Source organism: Pinus tabuliformis, chromosome 9 (assembly GCF_031772625.1).
Source record: "Pinus tabuliformis cultivar Carrire ecotype Pingquan chromosome 9, CPIR1, whole genome shotgun sequence".
Lineage (NCBI taxonomy): Eukaryota > Viridiplantae > Streptophyta > Pinopsida > Pinales > Pinaceae > Pinus > Pinus tabuliformis.
The window spans coordinates 301,053,036-301,074,092 of record NC_142307.1 but is presented as its reverse complement, the minus strand read 5'-3'; the positions used below and the strand labels follow the sequence as shown (position 1 = coordinate 301,074,092).

Sequence of the window (21,057 nt, the reverse complement as noted above, 5' to 3'; positions counted from 1 at the left end):
AGAAGTGTCCTAGGAATTTTTGAGGGTGTAAAAAACCAGTTTAAACAACACAAATCAACATTTAACTACAAATCTTAATTACTACCCAACAAAGCCCAATTACTACAAAAAAAATCTACGAGATTTCTCAATAAAACTCCCAAACATATATAATATACCTCCAAGTTAAATTTTCCATTCAAAACGCCCAAACCACACGCAATGAAATTATATATAATATAATATAACTACAAATTATATCAATAAAATTATATATAATATAATATAATATACTTGCAAATTATATCTTCCACTCAAAACACCTACAACTATCTTATAGTTAGAGTTTCCACTCAAATACTTTGAATAGTTCTCTAGATATACATCTTATAGAAATGGGACTGAAGGATTAGACATGGACTTCCTGCACCTGTTCTATATGTAAAGCATGTACAACGTCTTTTCCTCGAAGATCCTTACTCATAAACTCTGTTCCATACTCCCCAGCTTTAACGGCTTTTTACAAGCTGGGATGAGCTGCATCGATTAGTTCGAGAGCAGTATCAATCAACACATCCTCTTGTGGACTCAAAAACATGGCCATGGACATGCGAGTCTATTTTGTGGACTCAAAAACATGGCCATGGACATGTGAGTCTGTGCTCGACAGTCTTGTATTTCCCATTGCTTACTATCTGCCATTGCACAACCCCTTAAATATTTTACAAAAATTCCGGTCAAGGTGTAACCCCAAGGAAATAGTCCAAATCACGGAAATAATTAAAATCCAAAAAAGAGTTGAAATAATTTCATTGAACTGTAAAAAATCCCTGATATTGATAATAAGAGCTCCAGGAACAGAGGGCACAGTGAACCAATCCTCATCTTTCCGAACCTGGAGACCATCCACCCCATCATCCAGCAGAATAATGAGCATATCGCCATCTGAATTGGGTTTAAGCCCATTCACCATATCTGGCTAAGGGAAAGGAGGGTAATAATTGATTCTCAGTTGGAGCAGGGTTTCCTTATTGAGGGTTTGGATATACTTTGGGTCCAGCTCCAAACCCTTGGAAAGAAAACCCAACAACTTCTCCATAACCCTCATTACCTCTTTGCTGTCTTTTTCATATGTTTCTCTTCACAATGCACACAAAAATGTATCAGAATGGATGCAATTAGCTCATTATCAAGGTTTCACAATGTGTATGTATATCTGTATAGAGTTGTACCTATATGTGGAGGGGTTTTTGGGCTAGTGCTCAACTGCTTTGGTCCACTCTGGAGAAATATAATGAGAAAGAGAATCAATCTAATCCAAGACCGTGTCATTAGAGATGTCAAAAAAATGGCCATAGCCTTCGAGCAGGTGAAGATCAGGCCTCACAGGTCACTATTCTCGTTTCTCTTCAACAGAAAGATCAAAGAACTCTGGTGAAACCCGTTTCACAGTCTTTAGCAATGACAGAGGTATGCCATGATTTATTATCTTCAAAACAATTGAAAACCCATGAAATCGTAATCCCAAGCGACCAGGAAATTGGTTGGATAAAGAAAAGAGAAGCAAAAAATGTGATTGCAATGACAAACCTGAAAGAAACCCCATTCCTGAGATGCTTGGGCTATTTGACTGACAATCTTGAAGCTTTGATCAATGTCTTCTAGGCCTATTAGATCAATGACAGGAAGAGATTGCTGGACTTGAGGAGGATGAGATGGTCTTTGTTCCGAACGAATGATTTAGCGTGCAAGGACTTGCTTCACTTGGATTTCATGTAGCGTCTGCACGAGATCAATTGGTCTCTAAAGTCTTTCAAATTGTTTTAGAAGAGCATCCATGGAAGGTGATGAGGATTCCAGATTCGTAGTAGGTAGTGAAATTGGAGTTGATTCCAAACCTCGACCAATTTTTTTTTTTAATAGCTATATAAAACATTCAAATGATGTCTCTGGTAAAAACAAAAAACAAGTTGTAAGTGAAGAAATTAGATTCCTCTAGACTCATGTAAAATCCCTATTTAAGATGGATCAAGACTAGTAAATATATGAATACTCTCAATAGGGGAAAGACACGATTGATCCGAATTGGATCCTAGAACACTCTCTAAGTTTTCATGAACTTTTAAAAATCATGCCAAAGTTTCAAGGTCTTATAAAGAGCAAGCTTATCAGAGATATCCTCGAAATAGTTGCAATTTTTGAATAGTGCGAAGCAACGAGGACTGTCAGTCAAGTGCACAGACCATCGGCCCATGGTAACGCACACTGTCAGAAATTAGCAAAACCAGAGATCAATTTAAGAAACGGGGTTAGTTTCTAATATGCGATTAACGACAAGGAAAACCCCTCAAAGAAGGAAAAGCCCCGAGCGCCCAAACCCAAAAAGTTATAAAATGCAACAGATATCGCGCTGATTCTGTTAGAAGTAGGGTCCCAAAAAAACCAGCAGAATATTGAAAGGGCTTCGAGCAGTAAGTGGTTTCAATCGAGTCCCGCCTGATGCCACACAAGGAGTGCCACTGTTGGAAATAATACTGAGAGGGGGGGGTGAATCAGTATTATCAAATTCTTTTAATAAATCTTCCTTATTTGTTCTTTGAATTATTTTTGCATGTCAGTACCATAAAATAATGAACATGAACAAGGAAAACAGATAGTCACACCAAAGAACAAAAGATGTAAGGTGGAAACCCAATGTGGGTGAAAACCACCTGCTGCAATATGTCTCTATCTTCTTTCAAATTAGAAACTCCTTTTAAAATGGTTTTGTACTGGTGCAGTCCTTTACCAGTACACAGGCTGCAACCTGCAGAGAGCTACAACTCTCTCTCTTGTCTTCCAGTCTCTCCTGGAAAGGAGCTACAACCCCCTACTTCTTTTCATAAAGCATCAAGTACATAAAAGTTACAGTCCACTACATTTATCAGATCATCAATAACAAAACTAACCCAGAACACCTTATCAACGGAAAAATTCAATCAACAGAACATTTTAAGACAGAGACGCAGTTTTCCCTTCTGTGGCCTGCGTCGCCACGCAATTCACCTTCTGCTTCCATGTGTATACCCGCAGAGATCCTTCTGCCGCGCTGCGTGCCCACGCACTGTTCCTTCAACCGCACTGCGTACTGTTACTGCAGGTACGCACCCAGAAATACTATCGCGCCGCGTACTTTTACTATGCGTACGCACCTGAACCTTAGTCGCTCTGTGTACCCACGCAGCTCTCCTTCTTCTGCTCTGCGTACCCACGCAGGTCTCCTGTTTCTGCTCTGCGTACCGACGCAGATCTCCTGTTTCTGCTCTGCGTACCCACGCAGCTCTTCTGTTAGACACCTGCGTCCTTCTGATTAGGGCCGAATAGGTAGTCCACCAGAGTGGCACAGTTGCTCAGATCTGATCATGCGCTCGAGAGATCACCCTTAACAGATTCGTCTTCAACTTCCCTTTCATATAGATCAAGCTTTTAAGACCATAACCCAATATTTCAGATCTAAAGATATTCAATTGCAAAAGATGCTTAGCCAAGTGATCTCCTTTGCTTTATATAGGCAAGCTCCTCCTAAAATCATGGAACAATACCACGAGCCGACACCATAATAACCCAATACCATCGGCTAAATACCAAGAGTAAAACATAAATAAACCCCACATGTGAATTTCTTTGCCTTGAAATGTGTGCACTGGGGTACGCACCTCCTGAATGGCTGGCCTGCATATCTGGACGCGGTCCCTGCATGGTGTACCTGCAGGTACGCACCTTCTGAAATGATTTCCTGCATACTTCTGAATTTTCAACAAATTGAGAGCCTTGCCACGGGAGTTGCCATCAAGTACAACATCTGTAACATATAGCCATACCAGAAACATAATGCCAACAATCTCCCCCTTTGGACTTGATGGCAACCTCACAATCTTCAGCTTCATCTTCATTCTCCCCCTTTGACATCAAGGGCAAAGGGGTATGCTCCCCCTAAGAACATGCTCCCCCTGAATATGAACTAGATCTGTAACAAAGAACCATAATCCTCCATGAAAGAGATAGAGACATATTGCAGCTATTTCCAAGATCTCCTTCTGACCATCCTCCATAATGCCAACAATGCATTATATGCTCCCCCTGAACTTGTACCATCAATCAGAAAAGGTTCAAAAATAAGATGATGCATCAACAACCCCCAGCTTTTGCCTGAGGTATTCAAAAGTGTCCCTGGGCAATGGTTTAGTGAGAATATCAGCAACTTGTTCCTTAGAAGGAACATACTCCAACTTGACCTTCTGTTCAAGTACTTGTTCCCGGAGAAAATGGTACTTGATTGGTATGTGCTTGGTTTTCGAATGCATAACAGGATTCTTTGAGATGCTGATTGCACTTGTGTTATCACATAAGATGAGGATTGGTGGTGTACAAGTGATTTGAAAATCCTGCAAGGTCTGCATCATCCAAAGGAGTTGGGTGCAACAAGATGCAGCAGCAACATATTCCGCTTCAGCTGTAGACAAGGCAATTGAACTCTGTTTCTTGCTGAACCAAGATACCAGTCTGGAACCCATAAAGAACGCACCACCACTTGTGCTTTTCCTGTCATCCACGCTTCCGGCCCAATCTACATCTGTATAAGCATGAAGTGTAAGATCTGTATCTCTAGGATACCATAAGCCATAATTTTGAGTCCCTTGAAGATATTTGAAAATTCTCTTTACTGCCTGAAGATGAGTCTCCTTCGGATTTTCCTGAAATCTTCCAACTATTCCAACTGCATGCATGATGTCCGGTCGGGTACCTGTCAAATAAAGTAAACTTCCAATCATAGATCTGTAGGTTGGTTGGTGTACTGCTGCAGATTCATCATTTGCACTAAGGCTACATCCTGTGACCATGGGTGTACATACTGGTTTTGCATCTTCCATACCATATTTCTTCAAAATCTGTTTGAGATACTTGGTTTGAGATAAAAAGATTCCTCCTTCTTTTTGTTGGATTTGCAAACCAAGGAAATATGTCAGTTCTCCTAGCAAGGACATTTCAAATTCTTTCTGCATGACCAAGGCAAAGCTTTGACTCATAGCTTCTTCATTTCTCCCAAAAATAATGTCATCTACATACACAACAAGTATTAGCAATTTTTCATTTTCAACTTTTATATAAAGATTGCTATCTGCTGATCCTTTTGAAAAACCTTGTTGATGAAGATATTTGTCCAAACGGTAGTACCAAGCCCTTGGAGCTTGTTTGAGACCATAAAGAGCCTTTTTCAATCTGCATACAAGATTTGGATCATTTCCAAGAATGAACCCATCTGGCTGTTCAATGTATACTTCTTCTTCCAAGTCTCCATTTAGAAAAGCTGATTTCACGTCCATTTGAAATACTTTGAAGTTTTGAAAACTTGAGAGAGCAAGGAACATTCGGATGGCCTCAAGTCTTGCAACAGGAGCAAAGGTTTCTTCAAAGTCTATTCCTTCTTGCTGCGCATACCCTTTACAAACAAGTCTGGCCTTGTTTCTAATTAATTCTCCATTTTCATTCAATTTGTTTTTGAAGACCCATTTTGTTCCGATAACATTCTTATCCTTTGGTCTAGGAACCAGCTCCCAAGTGTTGTTCTTTTCGATTTGCTCAAGTTCTTCATCCATTGCTTTCACCCAACATTCATCTTTGCATGCCTCTTTCACATTTTGTGGTTCAGTAGAGGAGAGTAATGCCAAATAGCTTGAAGCCTCTGCAACTGTTCTTCTTGTTTGTACACCTGCTTCTTTCTGCCCCATAATCTGAGATTCTGGATGATTCTTCTGAACATATCTGGATGGAGTCTTTTCTTCAATTCTTGTTTGCTCCTCTGGTTCTTCTTGAGGTTCTTCTTCTTCATCATTCTGTCGTTGGGGGTAGCCTTCATCTTCTTCGATGTCTTCATGATGTACTTGCCTAGGAATGTATCCCTTCTCATCAACCACTACATCAATGCTGTCAACAATTCTGCCAAGTCTTTTATTGTAGCATTTGTATGCTTTGCTATGTGGAGAGTAACCAAGAAGAATGCCTTCATCTGCTCTAGGTTCAAGTTTGCCAAGCTGCTCATCAGTATTCTTGATATAGCATTTGCTCCCAAAGATTTTGAAGTGCTTTACCGAAGGAGTCCTACCACTCCAGAGCTCATGAGGAGTTTGAGTGCTGTTCACCCAGACATTTGTTTTGTTAAGAATAATAACCGCAGCATGTGCAGCTTCACCCCAGAAAGTTGTGGGAGTTCCTGAATCATCAAGCATAGCACGAGCCATTTGTTGGACTGTTCTGTTCATTCTTTCCACAACTCCATTTTTCTGAGGAGTTCTAGCTGTAGAGAATTCTCTTCTTATCCCATGTTCTTCACATAAATCGAAAAATTCATTTGAGGTAAACTCCCCACCTCTGTCGGATCTGAGGCACTTAATCTTGTGACCTGATTCATTTTCAACCAAAGCTTTGAAGGATTTGAATTTTTCGAATGCTTCATCTTTGTGATTCATAAGTCCTAGCCAGACAAACCTGGAGAAATCGTCAATGAATAATATCAAGTATTCTTCTCCTCTAGGTGTTCTTTTCCTGAATGGACCGCATGTATCTGTATGTACTAGCTCAAGAGGCATGCTAGCTGATCCTTCCTTCTCTGGAAAGTTAGTTCTGGTTTGTTTTCCAAACTGACATGATTTGCATATGGTGTTGTCAGGAATTTTGATATCTGGAAGATCGTGAACTGCCTGATATTTGCATGCTTTCCTTATTTGTGAAAAGCTTAGATGTCCCAACCTCCGGTGCCATAACTAGTGCTCATCATCCTTGCTCAGATAGCATTGTTGTTGTCCTTCTTCAAATATGTACAGGTTATTTGGAGTTCTTTTGCCTTTGATCACTATTTTACCTGTATCAAGATCACGAACAAGACATCCATTTGATCGGAATATAACCTCGGTTCTTTGATCACACATCTGGCTGACACTTAGAAGATTATGCTTCAATCCATCAACATACAAAACATTTCCAGCCTTGACCTTTTCTTTTAACTGAGCAATGCCTTTTCCTTTTATAGTTGCAGGAGTATCATTTCCAAAAGAGACTTTCTTTCCTTTTTCTAGAGCAGAATATGACTCAAGTTTTTCTTTATCACCTGTCATATGCTTCGAACATCCACTGTCAATGTACCATAGATTTTCCTATCCCTCTGCATAAAATTCTATCCCACATCTTTCTGTTTATGGTTCCTTTATTCTCCATGTTTTGGTGCTTGAGGCTTGTTCCTTTTTTCTGCTGAAACCTGCTCCTGCATTCAGAGTCTTCATGACCAAAGTTATTGCAAATAGAACATTCAACTTCATTTTCAAGAACCGAAAAGTTGTTATAGGTCCTTTTTGTAATCCCGGTCATACTTCTTTGTTTTTGAGCTTCCCTAGTCATGATCGTTTTATATGCAACACATTGAGCTGCTTTGTGACCAAAGTTATGGCAAGAAAAGCATTGTCCATTGAAGAAACTTCTGCGGTTATCGAATCTACCAGCCAATTGATTGTAATTTCTATTGTCATCTATTCTTGAACCAAATTGAGAAGATTTTACCTGTGGCTGGTTGTAGCTTTTGTTCACCCTTAAGATGGATTGCCCTTGATAGTTTCTGTTTGTAATTCGTCCCTGCTTTACCTGATGATCTTCATTGTGCTTTTGCTCATTTCTTCTTGCTGCATCAAGATATCTTTTTGAGGTGGATGCTTGAGAAGTTTCTCCATTATAGCCCAGACCTGTCTTGTTTAGTGGAGACCGATGCACATTAATAATCTCATCCAAAGTTTCAGATCCCTTGACAAACTTGAGATTAATAGCTTTTGTTTTCTCAATCTCTTTTCTAAGGCCAACAATTTCACCTTCTAATTTTTCAAGATGTTTTTCCTTTTCATCAATTTGAAATTGTAGAGTATCAATGATCATGTTCTTTTCTTCTATACATCTCTTGAGTCTAGTAATTTCATCATAAAGGTTATCCACATCTATAGCATTCATATAATCATCATCTTCAAGTGCCATTAACAACTTATATTCATTACCTTGTCCATCTTCATCACTGTTTGATAGACCATCACTATCTTCATGAGTGTAGTAGATTTTCTTATTTGCGTTCTGTTTCTTGTTCCACCTAGCAGGTTCCTTTCCTTTATCCTTATAAGGAAATTTTGTAGCATAATGACCTACTCTTCCACAGGCAAAACATTTAAAGGGTAACTTACCTCTGAACCTTCTAGAACCTCTTTGAAGATTTCTGACAAAATTTGATTCTTCTTCCTCTTCTTTGTGGCTTGCTTCATAATAATCTCCTTTGCCTGATGCCTTGAAAGCAGCTTCTCTTTTGTCTGATGGACCTCCCTTTCTCATTTCATAAGCAGTTAGAATTCCATGTAGCTGAGACATAGTAAGAATTCGTAGATTTTCCTTTTCTTCTATTGCAGATACTTTAGATTCAAACTTGGGAGACAATGATCTTAGGACTTTTTCAACTACAATAACCTCTTTTATTTCTTCACCCAATTTTTTCATACAATTAACAACCTCATCTACCCGAAGAAAATAGTTAGCCACACTTTCATCATTATACATTTTGAGAGTCTCATACTGAATTCTGAGAGTTTGAAGTTTAGCACGCTTTACCTGTTCATCTCCTTCATAGCTTGTGACAATTTTGTCCCATATCTCCTTTGCGGATTTATAGTGCATTACCTTCATGAATTCTGATTGAGATATACATCCTAATAGAGTACTGATTGCTTTCGCATTTGTTTCATACTTCTTTTTCTCGGCTGCATCTGTAGGAGTAGCTGAAGGAAAAGCGTAGCTTGTCTCTACGATGTCCCAAACTTTTGTACCAAGAGATTGAAGATAGGCAGTAACTCTTACCTTCCAATAATTGAAGTTTGTCCCATCAAAAACTGGTGGCCTGATTGATGCTTCTCTCTCGTAGTTGCTCATGATGAACGATCTACCTTCAAGCGATCAAGCTTCTCTGAAGGACCTGCTCTGATACCAATTGTTGGAAATAATACTGAGAGGGGGGGTGAATCAGTATTATCAAATTCTTTTAATAAATCTTCCTTATTTGTTCTTTGAATTATTTTTGCATGTCAGTACCATAAAATAATGAACATGAACAAGGAAAACAGATAGTCACACCAAAGAACACAAGATGTAAGGTGGAAACCCAATGTGGGTGAAAACCACCTGCTGCAATATGTCTCTATCTTCTTTCAAATTAGAAACTCCTTTTACAATGGTTTTGTACTGGTGCAGTCCTTTACCAGTACACAGGCTGCAACCTGCAGAGAGCTACAACTCTCTCTCTCGTCTTCCAGTCTCTCCTGGAAGGGAGCTACAACCCCCTACTTCTTTTCATAAAGCATCAAGTACATAAAAGTTACAGTCCACTACATTTATCAGATCAGCAATAACAAAACTAACCCAGAACACCTTATCAACAGAAAAATTCAATCAACAGAACATTTTAAGACAGAGACGCAGTTTTCCCTTCTGTGGCCTGCGTCGCCACGCAATTCACCTTCTGCTTCCCTGCGTTTACCCGCAGAGATCCTTCTGCCGCGCTGCGTGCCCACGCATTGTTCCTTCAACCGCACTGCGTACTGTTACTGCAGGTACGCACCCAGAAATACTATCGCGCCGCGTACTTTTACTATGCGTACGCACCTGAACCTTAGTCGCTCTGCATACCCACGCAACTCTCCTTCTTTTGCTCTGCGTACCCACGCAGGCCTCCTGTTTCTGCTCTGCGTACCGACGCAGATCTTCTGTTTCTGCTCTACGTACCCACACAACTCTTCTGTTAGACACCTGCGTCCTTCTGATTAGGGCCGAATAGGCAGTCCACCAGAGTGGCACAGTTGCTCAGATCTGATCATGCGCTCGAGAGATCACCCTTCACAGATTCGTCTTCAACTTCCCTTTCATATAGATCAAGCTTTTAAGACCATAACCCAATATTTCAGATCTAAAGATATTCAATTGCAAAAGATGCTTAGCCAAGTGATCTCCTTTGCTTTATATAGGCAAGCTCCTCCTAAAATCATGGAACAATACCACGAGCCGACACCATAATAACCCAATACTGTCGGCTAAATACCAAGAGTAAAACATAAGAAAACCCCACATGTGAATTTCTTTGCCTTGAAATGTGTGCACTAGGGTACGCACCTCCTGAACGGCTGGCCTGCGTATGTGGACGCGGTCCCTGCATGGTGTACCTGCGGGTACACACCTTCTGAACTGATTTCCTGTGTACTTTTGAATTTTCAACAAATTTAGAGCCTTGCCACGGGAGTTGCCATCAAGTACAACATCTGTAACATATAGCCATACCAGAAACATAATGCCAACAGCCACGTGTCCGGCGGAAGAGAGAGAAAACCGCTCACATCGGAGCGTAAACATCATGTTACTTACCCACCCGATATGAATGGTGACTGTAGGATTTGGAGGCTCAAGATCAATGGTGGAGATGCGTTCTGATGGGTGACCGGACTTGATGTGGTAAACATGCAGAGTTCTATAAGATTTGAAGTCCAAGGAGGATGATGCGTTGGAATAAGGTCGTGTTTCGCGGGCATTCTTGGAGTTAACGGATTAAATGGTCGTTTTGAAAATGTCCAAGAGTACTGACACTCAGTTCGTTACGAAATAGGTGGCCACCTCCCTGTGAGGTGTTATATGGTGATGATTACGCAAAATAGAGGGATTCAGATGGACAGAGGTAGGGGAACCGGAAAGCCGAGAAGCGGAAACGAACAGTCAGAAAGTAGATTGGCTTTAAAGCCACAAATTGACAGACAAAGTGAGAAGGGGGGAGGTAAGTTAGCAAAGTTGAGAGCAGAGAGCATCAAGCCAGAGTTAAAACAGAGCCAGAGAAAGTCAGGGAGTCTGTGTACTCCAGAAAGGGCTTGAGAGGTTCAAGCGAACTCCTCTGTATATGTCTGTCATGTATGAGTCTCAGATTGGGCTCATACTACTGTGACCAATAGAGGTCGAGAGTCGGTAAGGAGAGTCTGTGTACTCTAGAGACTTGGGGGATCCAAGAATAGTCTTGCTGATTTATTTCTATTGTGTGAGACTCAAATTGAGCTCACTGTTGTAAAAACTCTGCTTTGAAAACATAATAGAGAGGCCACCACTGAAGGCTGGACCAGGAGACGTGGCCCGGGAGTGTTGGGTGAACTCCTTATTAAACTTGTTATGTTTATATGTTTGCTTGTTATGTTTTTTTTAACTACTTCAGTGCCTGTGTATTTCACAATCTTATTGATCCATTGCACAAAATAACATAGGCATATCCATGCACATGAGTCTGTAATACCTTATTAATTGTCTTAGATCAATTTCAGATCAAGTGGTACCAGAGCTCTAGGTTGTTAAGGTTAGACAAGATTGTGCTGGATTTTGTTGTTGAATGCTAACTAGGACAAAGCTCAAATTAGGAGAAGGGGAATTGGTTGAAGCTAACCCAAAAATTGGAAGAGTCTATCCTAGGAGGAAAATGGCAGAAGAAATTCCCTTGGAATTAGACTCTCAGTTCATGGATAGTTTCATGACCATGAGAGCCATGGTAGAGGAAATGTATAGAGAATTTAAGAAAGGTAGAGACGAAGATTCATCAAACTCCAAACAAGATAAAGGAGCAGAATAATCTCTCCTCAATGACCATTCTAAAGGCAAAGGGAAAGAAGAAAAGCTTCCCACACCTCCTAATAGCCCTGAAATAAAAAGAAGACATCCTTGATTAAATTAGATGTTAAATTTGATTTGCCGATATATAATGGAGAGTTGAATGCAGAGAAGCTGGATAATTGGATTAGACAGATTAATGTGTATTTCAGGGTGCACAACATTGATTCAGGCAGTAGTAAGATTCAGCTGGCCAGCCTACACCTTGGAGGCACTACCTTGGTATGGTGGGAAGGCAGGACATAAGCTGACATGAAGAAGCATGGTAAAATCCTTTCTGTCTGGAGTGAATTTGTTTTTGCAATTAAAAAACAATTTTATCCACTAGCTTATATGAATCAAGCTATGATGAGTTGGCAAAATCTTCGCCAATTGAAAGGGAAAAGTGTACGAAGTTACACCCAAGAATTTAGAAAAAGAGCGTTGATTCTAGGCATTTCTTTAAACTCACCTGAAACTCTGTTGAAGTATATAGGTGGTCTACATAGTTATTTGAGACATACCATTCTCATGTTTAATCCTACTAGCTTAGATGAGGTATCTATTTAGGTACACATCTAGAGGCTAGAGGCAAGAATGTGAACCCAGAAGTTGGGGGATCATTAAGACCCACTGCAAGAAAGAACAAGGAAAAGACCCACTGCAAGCAAGAACAAGGAAAAGAGAGGAAGGAAAATGTTGTACAAGAGGCCAAACCTTTGTGCACTCACTGCAAGAAGGATGGGCATGATGATGAACACTGCTGGATTCTGCATCTAGAGTTGAAACCCAAAAAGTACAATGGCAAAAAGAAGAAGATTGCTGTAGCTATTCAGAAGGATTTAGGGTCAGACTCAAGGGATGAAACAAAAATCACAACCACAGGTATAAAAGGTTGTCTGCTTTAGAGAATGCAGAAATCAAGAAGCAGGTATAGGAGCTACTCGAGAAAGGGTTCATAAGACCTAGCACATCACCATGTGGGTCTCCAATTGTCTTGGTGAGAAAGAAAGATGGCTCATGGAGAATGTGCATTGATTACCAAGCACTGAATAAGATAACGATAAAAAATCGTTATCCCCTTCCTCGCATAGATGATCTATTAGATCAGTTGAAAGAAGCTGTTTACTTTTCCAATTTGGACTTGCATAGTGGCTACCATCAGGTCAGAGTTGCAGAGCAAGATGCATGGAAGACTGCTTTCAAGACAAAGCAGGGATTGTATGAGTGGTTAGTTATGCCTTTTGGCTTAACTAATGCTCCTGCTACTTTCATGAGAGTAATGAATGATGTACTCAGGCCTTTTATTGATGATTTTGTCATTGTATATCTAGATGACATTCTTATATTTAGTAAAACATGGGAAGACCATTTGAAGCATGTAAACCAGACTCTAGATGCTTTAAAAAGAGAAAATATTTTTGTTAAGCTATCAAAATGTGAATTTGGAAAAACATCTTTGTATTATTTGGGTCATATTGTAGGGGGTGGTGAATTGAAGATAGATCCTTCTAAGGTTGCAGTCACTGTAAACTGGCCTAAACCCAAATCTGCTACAGAAGTTAGAAGCTTCCTAGGAGCAGCACATTATTGGAGAAAGTTTATTGCTAACTTTTCCTTGATTATAGCTCCCTTACATGCTTTAACAGGATTGAACAAGGTGTTCTATTGGGGAGGCAAATAGCAGAAAGCCTTTGACACCCTAAAAGAAAAGATTAGTACAACACCAACACTAGCACTGCCCGATCTTCAAAGACCATTTGAGATTGAAACAGATGCCAGTGACTATGCCATGGGAACAGTGTTGATGCAGCACGGTAAAGCCATATGTTATCATTATGAGACATTTAATTATGCAGTAGTTAATTATCCCACAAATGATAAAGAATTGTATGCATTAGTACAGAGTGTGAAAAAGTTGAAACATTATCTAATGGGAAAAGAGACAGCTATACATACTGATCATCAACCACTTCAATATTTACACTCACAAACTAAGTTGCATCAATGGGACACTATAGGTGGATGGGTTTTCTACAACAGTTTCATATTGTCATCAGATATAAAAAAGGCATACACAATAAAATTGCAGATATGTTGTCCAGACCAATTATAAATGCATCCACTATACTTAAGCATAACTCAGTATTGCATGAAAGCTACATTAAACAATATGCTCAAGATATAGATTTCAAAGATGTATATGCAACTTTAAGTCATGGCAAACAAGTAGAAGAATTGGATTATCATGTTAAGGACCAACTCTTATATCATTTTGGAAAGTTATGCATTCCTCAAACCGGAAGAGTAAATATAGTTCGAGAAGCACACACTTCTCTAATATCAGGTCACTTTGGTGTAAGTAAAATAGTTGCATAGCTGCAAAGATTTTGTTATTGGCCAAAAATGCATGAAACAGTTTCTAGATATGTAAGAGGGTGTACCATGTGTGCTAAAAGCAAGCCCAACAATAGAAAACTAGGCTTGTACACTCCACTACCAGTTCCTTCTCATCCTTGGGAAAGTGTTTCCATGGACTTTGTTGGGGGACTGCCTAAATCTATAAAAGGTCATGACTATTTATATGTTATTATGGATAGGTTGAGCGAAATGTGTATTTTAATACCTTATAACAAACAGATTACAGCTGAACAAACAACAAAGTTGTTCTTTCATCATGTATGGGTTCATTTTGGATTACCCACTTCCATTGTAGCTGATCAAGATTCCCAATTAGTTGGGAAATTTTGGTTGAGTCTGTGGGAATTGATGGAGACCAGATTAAAGAAGAGCACAACCTTTCATCCAAAAACAGATGGCCAAATAGAGGTGGTCAACAGGACAGTGATCCAGTTGCTCAGAGGATATTGCAGCAAGCATCCCAAGCTTTGGGATGAACATTTGTGTTATGTGCAACATGCTTACAACCGGGCTAAACATTCTTCTACACAGAGATCTCCTTTTGAGACCTGTTTTGGTTTCATACCAAGGTCTCCCTTGGATTTTGTCTTTGGTAAAGACATAGTGGTTGATGGACACATTGATGTGGACAAGGAAACCAAGTTCATTGAACCAGGTAGTACAGGAACAACTGGAAAATATCCAAGCCAAGTACAAGGCAAGGCATGATAAGCATCAGACTGAGCATAGTTTCCAAGTTGGTGATCAATTCTGGTTGTATATCAGCAAAGACAGAATGCAAGGTGAAGGTAAGAAGCTGAAGCCAATAAGGTATGGACCTTTCAGGATACTTGAGAAAATTGGTGAGAATGCTTTTCGCCTTGATTTGCCAGCTTACATGCACATCTATTCAGTAGTTAATGCAGAAAGCTTGAGACTGTTTGAACCTTCGTTGATTGAAGATCCCAAAGAGCAGAGCCAATTTCCTTCTATTGATGATCTGTTGCTTGAATATCTCAATGAGTTCCAAGAAGATACAGTTCTGGACAAGAAGGTGAGAACTACGTGTAGAGGGGATGTTGAGTACCTCAGAATTGGACTCAAGGGTTCAAAACCAAGCAATGCAAGATGGATAAAAATTGGGCAAGAGAGGAATCTATATCCTCACTTGATTGATGCTTAAATACCAACTTTTGGTGGTCCAAAAGCTTTTTCCATGGGAAGGCTGTGATCCGAATTGGATCCTAGAACACTCTCTAAGTTTTCATGAACTCTTAAAAATCATGCCAAAGTTTCAGGGTCTTTTAAAGAGCAAGATTATTAGAGATATCCTCGAAACAGTTGCAATTTGTGAACAACATGGAGCAACGAGGACCCTCGGTCAAGCACGCAGACCGTCGGCCCATGGTAATGCACGCTTCCACAAATTAGCAAAACTAGAGGTCAATTTAAGAAATGGGGGTAGTTTCTGATATGCGATTAGAGACAAGTCGCTAATCGAACATTGCAGGGAAAACCCCTCAAAGAGGGAAAAGCCCCGAGCACCCAGACCCAAAAAGTTATAAAATGCAATGGATATCGTGCCGATTTCTTCAGAAGAGGGGCCCCACAAAAACCGGCAGAATATCGGAAGGGCTTCGAGCGGTAAGCGGTTTCAACCGAGTCCCGCTCGATGCCACACAAGGGGTGCCACGCGTTTGGTGGAAGAGAGAGAAAACCGCTCAATTCGGATGGGTAAACATCATGTTACTTAGGATTGTAGGATCTATAGGCTCCAGATCAACGGCGGAGATGCCTTCCGATGGGTGACTGGACTTGACGAGGTAAATAGGTAGAGTTGTATAAGATTTGAAGTCCGAGGTGGATGATGCGTTGGCAGAAGGTCGTTTTTCATGGGCATTCTTGGAGTTAATGGATTAAACGGTCATTTCGAAAACGCCCAAGAGTACTGAAACACGGTTCGTTACAAAATAGGTGGCCACCTCCCTGTGAGGTGTTATACAGTGATGATTACGCAGAACAGAGGGATTCAAATGGACAGAGGCAGGGGAACTAGAAAGCTGGGAAGTGAAAATGAACAGTCAGAAAGCAGATTGGCTTTAAAGCCATGAACTGACAGAGAGAGTGAGAAGGGGGGGGGCAAGTTAAGAAAGCTGAGATTAGAGAGCATCGAGCCAGAGTTAAGACAAAGCCAGAGAGAGTTGGAGAGTCTGTGTACTCCAGAAAAGGCTTGAGAGGTTCAAGCGAACTCCTTTGTATATGCCTGTCATGTATGAGTCTTAGATTGGGCTCATACTACTGTGACCAATAGAGGTCGAGAGTTGGTAAGAAGAGTCTGTGTACTCTAGAGACTTGGGGTATCCAAGTACAGTCTTGCTGATTTATATCTATTGTGTGAGACTCAAATTGAGCTCATTGTTGTAAAAACTTTGCTTTGAAAACATAATAGAGAGGCCACCACTGAAGGCTGGACCAGGAGACGTAGCCCAGGAGTGTTGCGTGAACTCCTTATTAAACTTGTTATGTTTATATGTTTTCCTGTTATGTTTTCTTTAACTGCTTTAGTTCCTGTGTATTTCGCAATCTTATCGATCCGTTGCACAAAATAACATAGGCATATCCATGCACATGAGTCTCTAATACCTTATTAATTGTCTTAGATCAATTTCAGATCAACGATGCACATAAATAGGTCATTGTCTAGGTAGTGAGTATCAACATTGTCACAAAAAAATAAGTCTCTACAAATACAAGGTAGTGATTATCTACATTGTCACATAATCATGACAACAATGATTTTCACTGTTTTAATTGCGTTGGATAAATATGGGCAAGTTTGAAGACATTGAACTTGGGCAATGTGAAGGTGTCAAACCTTTTTGTTTTATACGTTGTATTGATAGAGATGTGTCACATTTTTTTTTTTTTTTTTTGTCCAGCTCAAACCGATGTTGGAATATGTCAATGTCAGATTTTATTTTACTAATTAATTTTACTTATTTTTCTTTTTTTAGGTCAAGTGACCTGTGTTTATCTAGGCTTCATCTGTGGCTTGAGAAATCGGGACTTAGGGGCATCTAAGCCGTAAAAATCACCATGGGCCAAACCAACATTGAACTTGGCCAATATGAAGGTGTCAAACCTTTTTGTTTTATATTTTGAATTGACAAAGATCTGTCACTTTTTTACGTAGGATTTTCAGTCCAGCTCAAACCAATGTTTGGAATATGTCAATATCAGATTTTATTTTACTAATTAATTTTACTTATTTTTTAAGGTCAAGTGATCCGTGTTTATCCAAGCTTGACCTGTGGCTTGAGAAATTGGGACCCATGGTGATCGAACCCACCTTGGGCCACACTTGTCCTGTGGCTTGAGAAATTGGGACCCATGGGGATCGCACCTAGCCTGGGCCACACCAACCCTGAGCTGACTGGATTTTAGCATGTCTCCTCCCCTTAGCACCAACGCAACAACCTCTGTGAGGTTCAATCCTGGGTCGCCTTCCTTATGAGGTCTATCCTGAACTGGTTGTGCTAGTGGGACTTAACATTAACGCTTTTTAAATGATTGTGTGTTGGAGTATGTCATAAAAGATTTTATTTTAATAATTAATTGTGACATAAAATGTTTTTAATTGATTTTGATTAATATAAAGATGTTTTCTTTTTCGGAAGATTTTTTTATTTTTGTGGAAGATGTTTTTTATTATTCTTCTTCTGAAAATATGTCAATATAGGCACTTATTTGTTTTTCATCTTTTCTTTCATTAATATGAAAATGCTTCTTTTTTAGCTTTAAAAGTTTTTGAAGATGTGTCAATATAGTAATTTTTTATTTTTTATTAGTTTTCTTCTCAATTAATTTTGAGTAGAAAAGATTGTTTGTTTTGAATGTCTAAGATATTGTCTAAATTTAATATTTAGACAAGTTATATTAGTTAGTAATATGATTATATACATTAAATAGCTGGTAAATATGAATAAATATGAGTCTATAATAAACATCAAAAGTCTTATTTCATCAGACATATCAAATTGTTAAAATTAAAAATATTATAAAAATTAACTAAATTGTAGTTTTATTTTAAAAAATTATTATTATTATTAATAAAAAAAATTAATATATAAATAATGTATATACATTTAAAAAAAACATGTAACAAGATTCTTAACCATGGATAATCACCACTAATTTTTCATGGAAATTTTTAATATGTAAATAGACTTAGTTACAAAATTATGGTCAATATCATGGCTTACCAATAGAATATGCCCAAAAAAACATAATTCATTTCATAGGACACCTGTTCATATGGATTTTTTTTAATTAATGAAATAATTAAAATGAAATAAAATACATAACTACTTTATAAATAAATCTTAGTATTTAATTTGTGTGTACTTCTAAAAATATTCTAGAATATTCTATGGAGATTAAATCCCTACCATCCACCTAATAATTATTGATAATTAAATTAAAATTCTAAAAACTCAATTCTAGAATAGACATACCTATAAACTTAATAATAGAATCAAATGTTTCATAATAAAGATAAATTTTCAAATATTTCAAGAATAGAACCATCTTCGATAATAGGTTCCAAAAATAAAAAATAGTAATGAAGGAACTTAGCTGAAGGGCTAAAGAAGAAGAACATGATTTCGATTGGGCCCGGGATTGATATTTCCAAGGCTTGGGCTTTTATTAATAGAGCTGTGAGTCATGTGAGGGATTTTGGGGAGTGGGAGTAGCATGGAGTAGCATTTCACTTAAATAACCATCATTCTTTCCTTCTTAGCTTGGAATTACGTCCAAGATCTAATAATAAAGCATAATTAATTGAGAGTAACTCTTCACTTAAATAACCATCATTATTTCCTTCTTAGCTTGGAAGTACGACCAAGATCTAATAGTAAAGCATAATTAATTGAGCTTAGGTTGGTCCTCGATTTTGTAATATCTAGGCATGTGAAGTGCCCTCGAACCTTTGGTGATTCTAGGGTGGTTATTGATTGGTTCTTGGGGATTGACACATTACATATTTTGACTCTAAATTCTTGGAAACAAAGGATTTACCAACATAGGAATTTTTTGAGACACTGAAGGTAGCACATATTCATAGAGAACACAACGTTGATGCAAATAGAAGATCAAAGGAAGCATTACTCCAGTATGTTGGACATTTAGTGATAATAGAAAAAGTTGGCGATGTCTTTAAGGTGAATGTATACAACATTTTTCTTATTTTAAGCTTTTGTAATGATTTTGTCTATTTTTATGTTTTCACTGTTTTTGCTCTGGTTGAGAAAACATGTCCAGAAAGTTGTATTTGAACAGTAATATGTGTACTTTAATTTCAATAAAATAACAAATATAGAATCATTTTATGTGCGAAAAAATAATCAAAAATAAAAATAAATAAATAAATAAATAATATTTATAGGGATTATTTTTCTCCACTTAATTACTTATCTTGATTTTTTTTAATATTAATATTGACAAGTTCTATCAATTATAATAAAGAATCGAAATACTTTATTATAAAGTTTTCTTGCACTTTTAGTTGATTGTGAAGCGAAAATATACCTCTGATAGGAAAAATAGTTAACAACAAGAACTCAATCAACTGACCTATCCCTTAAGGCTTCTTTAATATATATAATAATAATAGTTAAAAGAACAAAATTATTAAATCAATGATATAATTACAACATATAATTTTAATAAATTATATATATATATATATATATATATCTAATTTGAACAAAAGGAAATCTAAAGAAACCACAAATATAAAAAATTTATTCATGACCTTCTGATAGGTAAAATACTTAGCAACAAGAACTAGACCAACTGAGCTATCCCTTAAGGCTTCTTCAATATATATAATAATAATAGTTAAAAGAACAAAGTTATTAAATTAATTATATAATTAAAACATATAATTTTATAAATTATTTATATATAATTAATTTGAACAAAAAAAAATATAATGGAAACACAAACATCAAAAATTGTATCCCATATATAATCAAATACAATAACATTCTAAATTTAAATAGATTTTTATGGTGTGATTACTACAAGTATATTTTGGAGTTAAATAATAATATTTAAATTCAATTAAAAATTAGTCAAGTTGCGTGTGATACTTTAAATAAAATACAACAACCTTCTAATCTTAAAGAGATTGTAATGGTGATATTTGTTCAAAAAGATGGATAGGAATTTGTATTATTTAAAAAAATCTAGTTAGTAAGCGAGAACCTTTACATATTTTAATCTTCTTTGGATATTTTAAACTAAGCACGGTGGCTCAATCCCAACGCTCAAACAAGTTCCTCATGACACAAAAATTTGAGACCCTTTCCAACAAAAAATTCTCCAAAAAACTCCCAAAATCCAAATACATTTACATTTCATTATTCGCTACTTTTCTTTTGACTTAGGCTAACTTCTTGTTTTCATTGGCGAAATGACTCTTCCTCTCCTCCCAACTTGAGTCTAGCACATATTTTCTTCTATTTCCAATGTATCATTCTTCAGTGTGTGAAAATTGGACTCTTCCTGATTTGCCTAATCTGTCCAAGAAGATGCTTTTCCTGCAAGAATCCTTGTGGATTTAGAAGGGGATCCACTTTCCATGAGGTTTTTTTTCTTTTCTGCTTTTGTTGAGTTTGGAGGAGCCTCATTTGGATTCATTATTTCTTGCTTGGTTTATGGTGTCGCTGATGAAGTTTCTTTGGTTGAGTCTACTTCATTCTTGTCTTCTGGTTCTTTTTTTTTTTTTATCTTGAAGCACATCCTCTTTAAATATCGTATAATAAATACCATGAGGTCCTTCCCACCATTTGGGCCTTCATGTTATTTTCTAGTCTTTGTTGTTCTATAAATGCTTAGGGAAGTTTTTAATTATGTGCCTCGTTTCTTAACAGTCTTTACAACGAAAAT

At 37.8% G+C, this 21,057-nt stretch overlaps 1 pseudogene; it reads right to left on the bottom strand.

The window, feature by feature from the left end:
• Positions 1-388: 388 nt before the first annotated feature.
• Positions 389-21,057, bottom strand: part of LOC149148408 (oxoglutarate-dependent flavonoid 7-O-demethylase 1-like) — a 77,858-nt pseudogene continuing 57,189 nt past the window's right edge.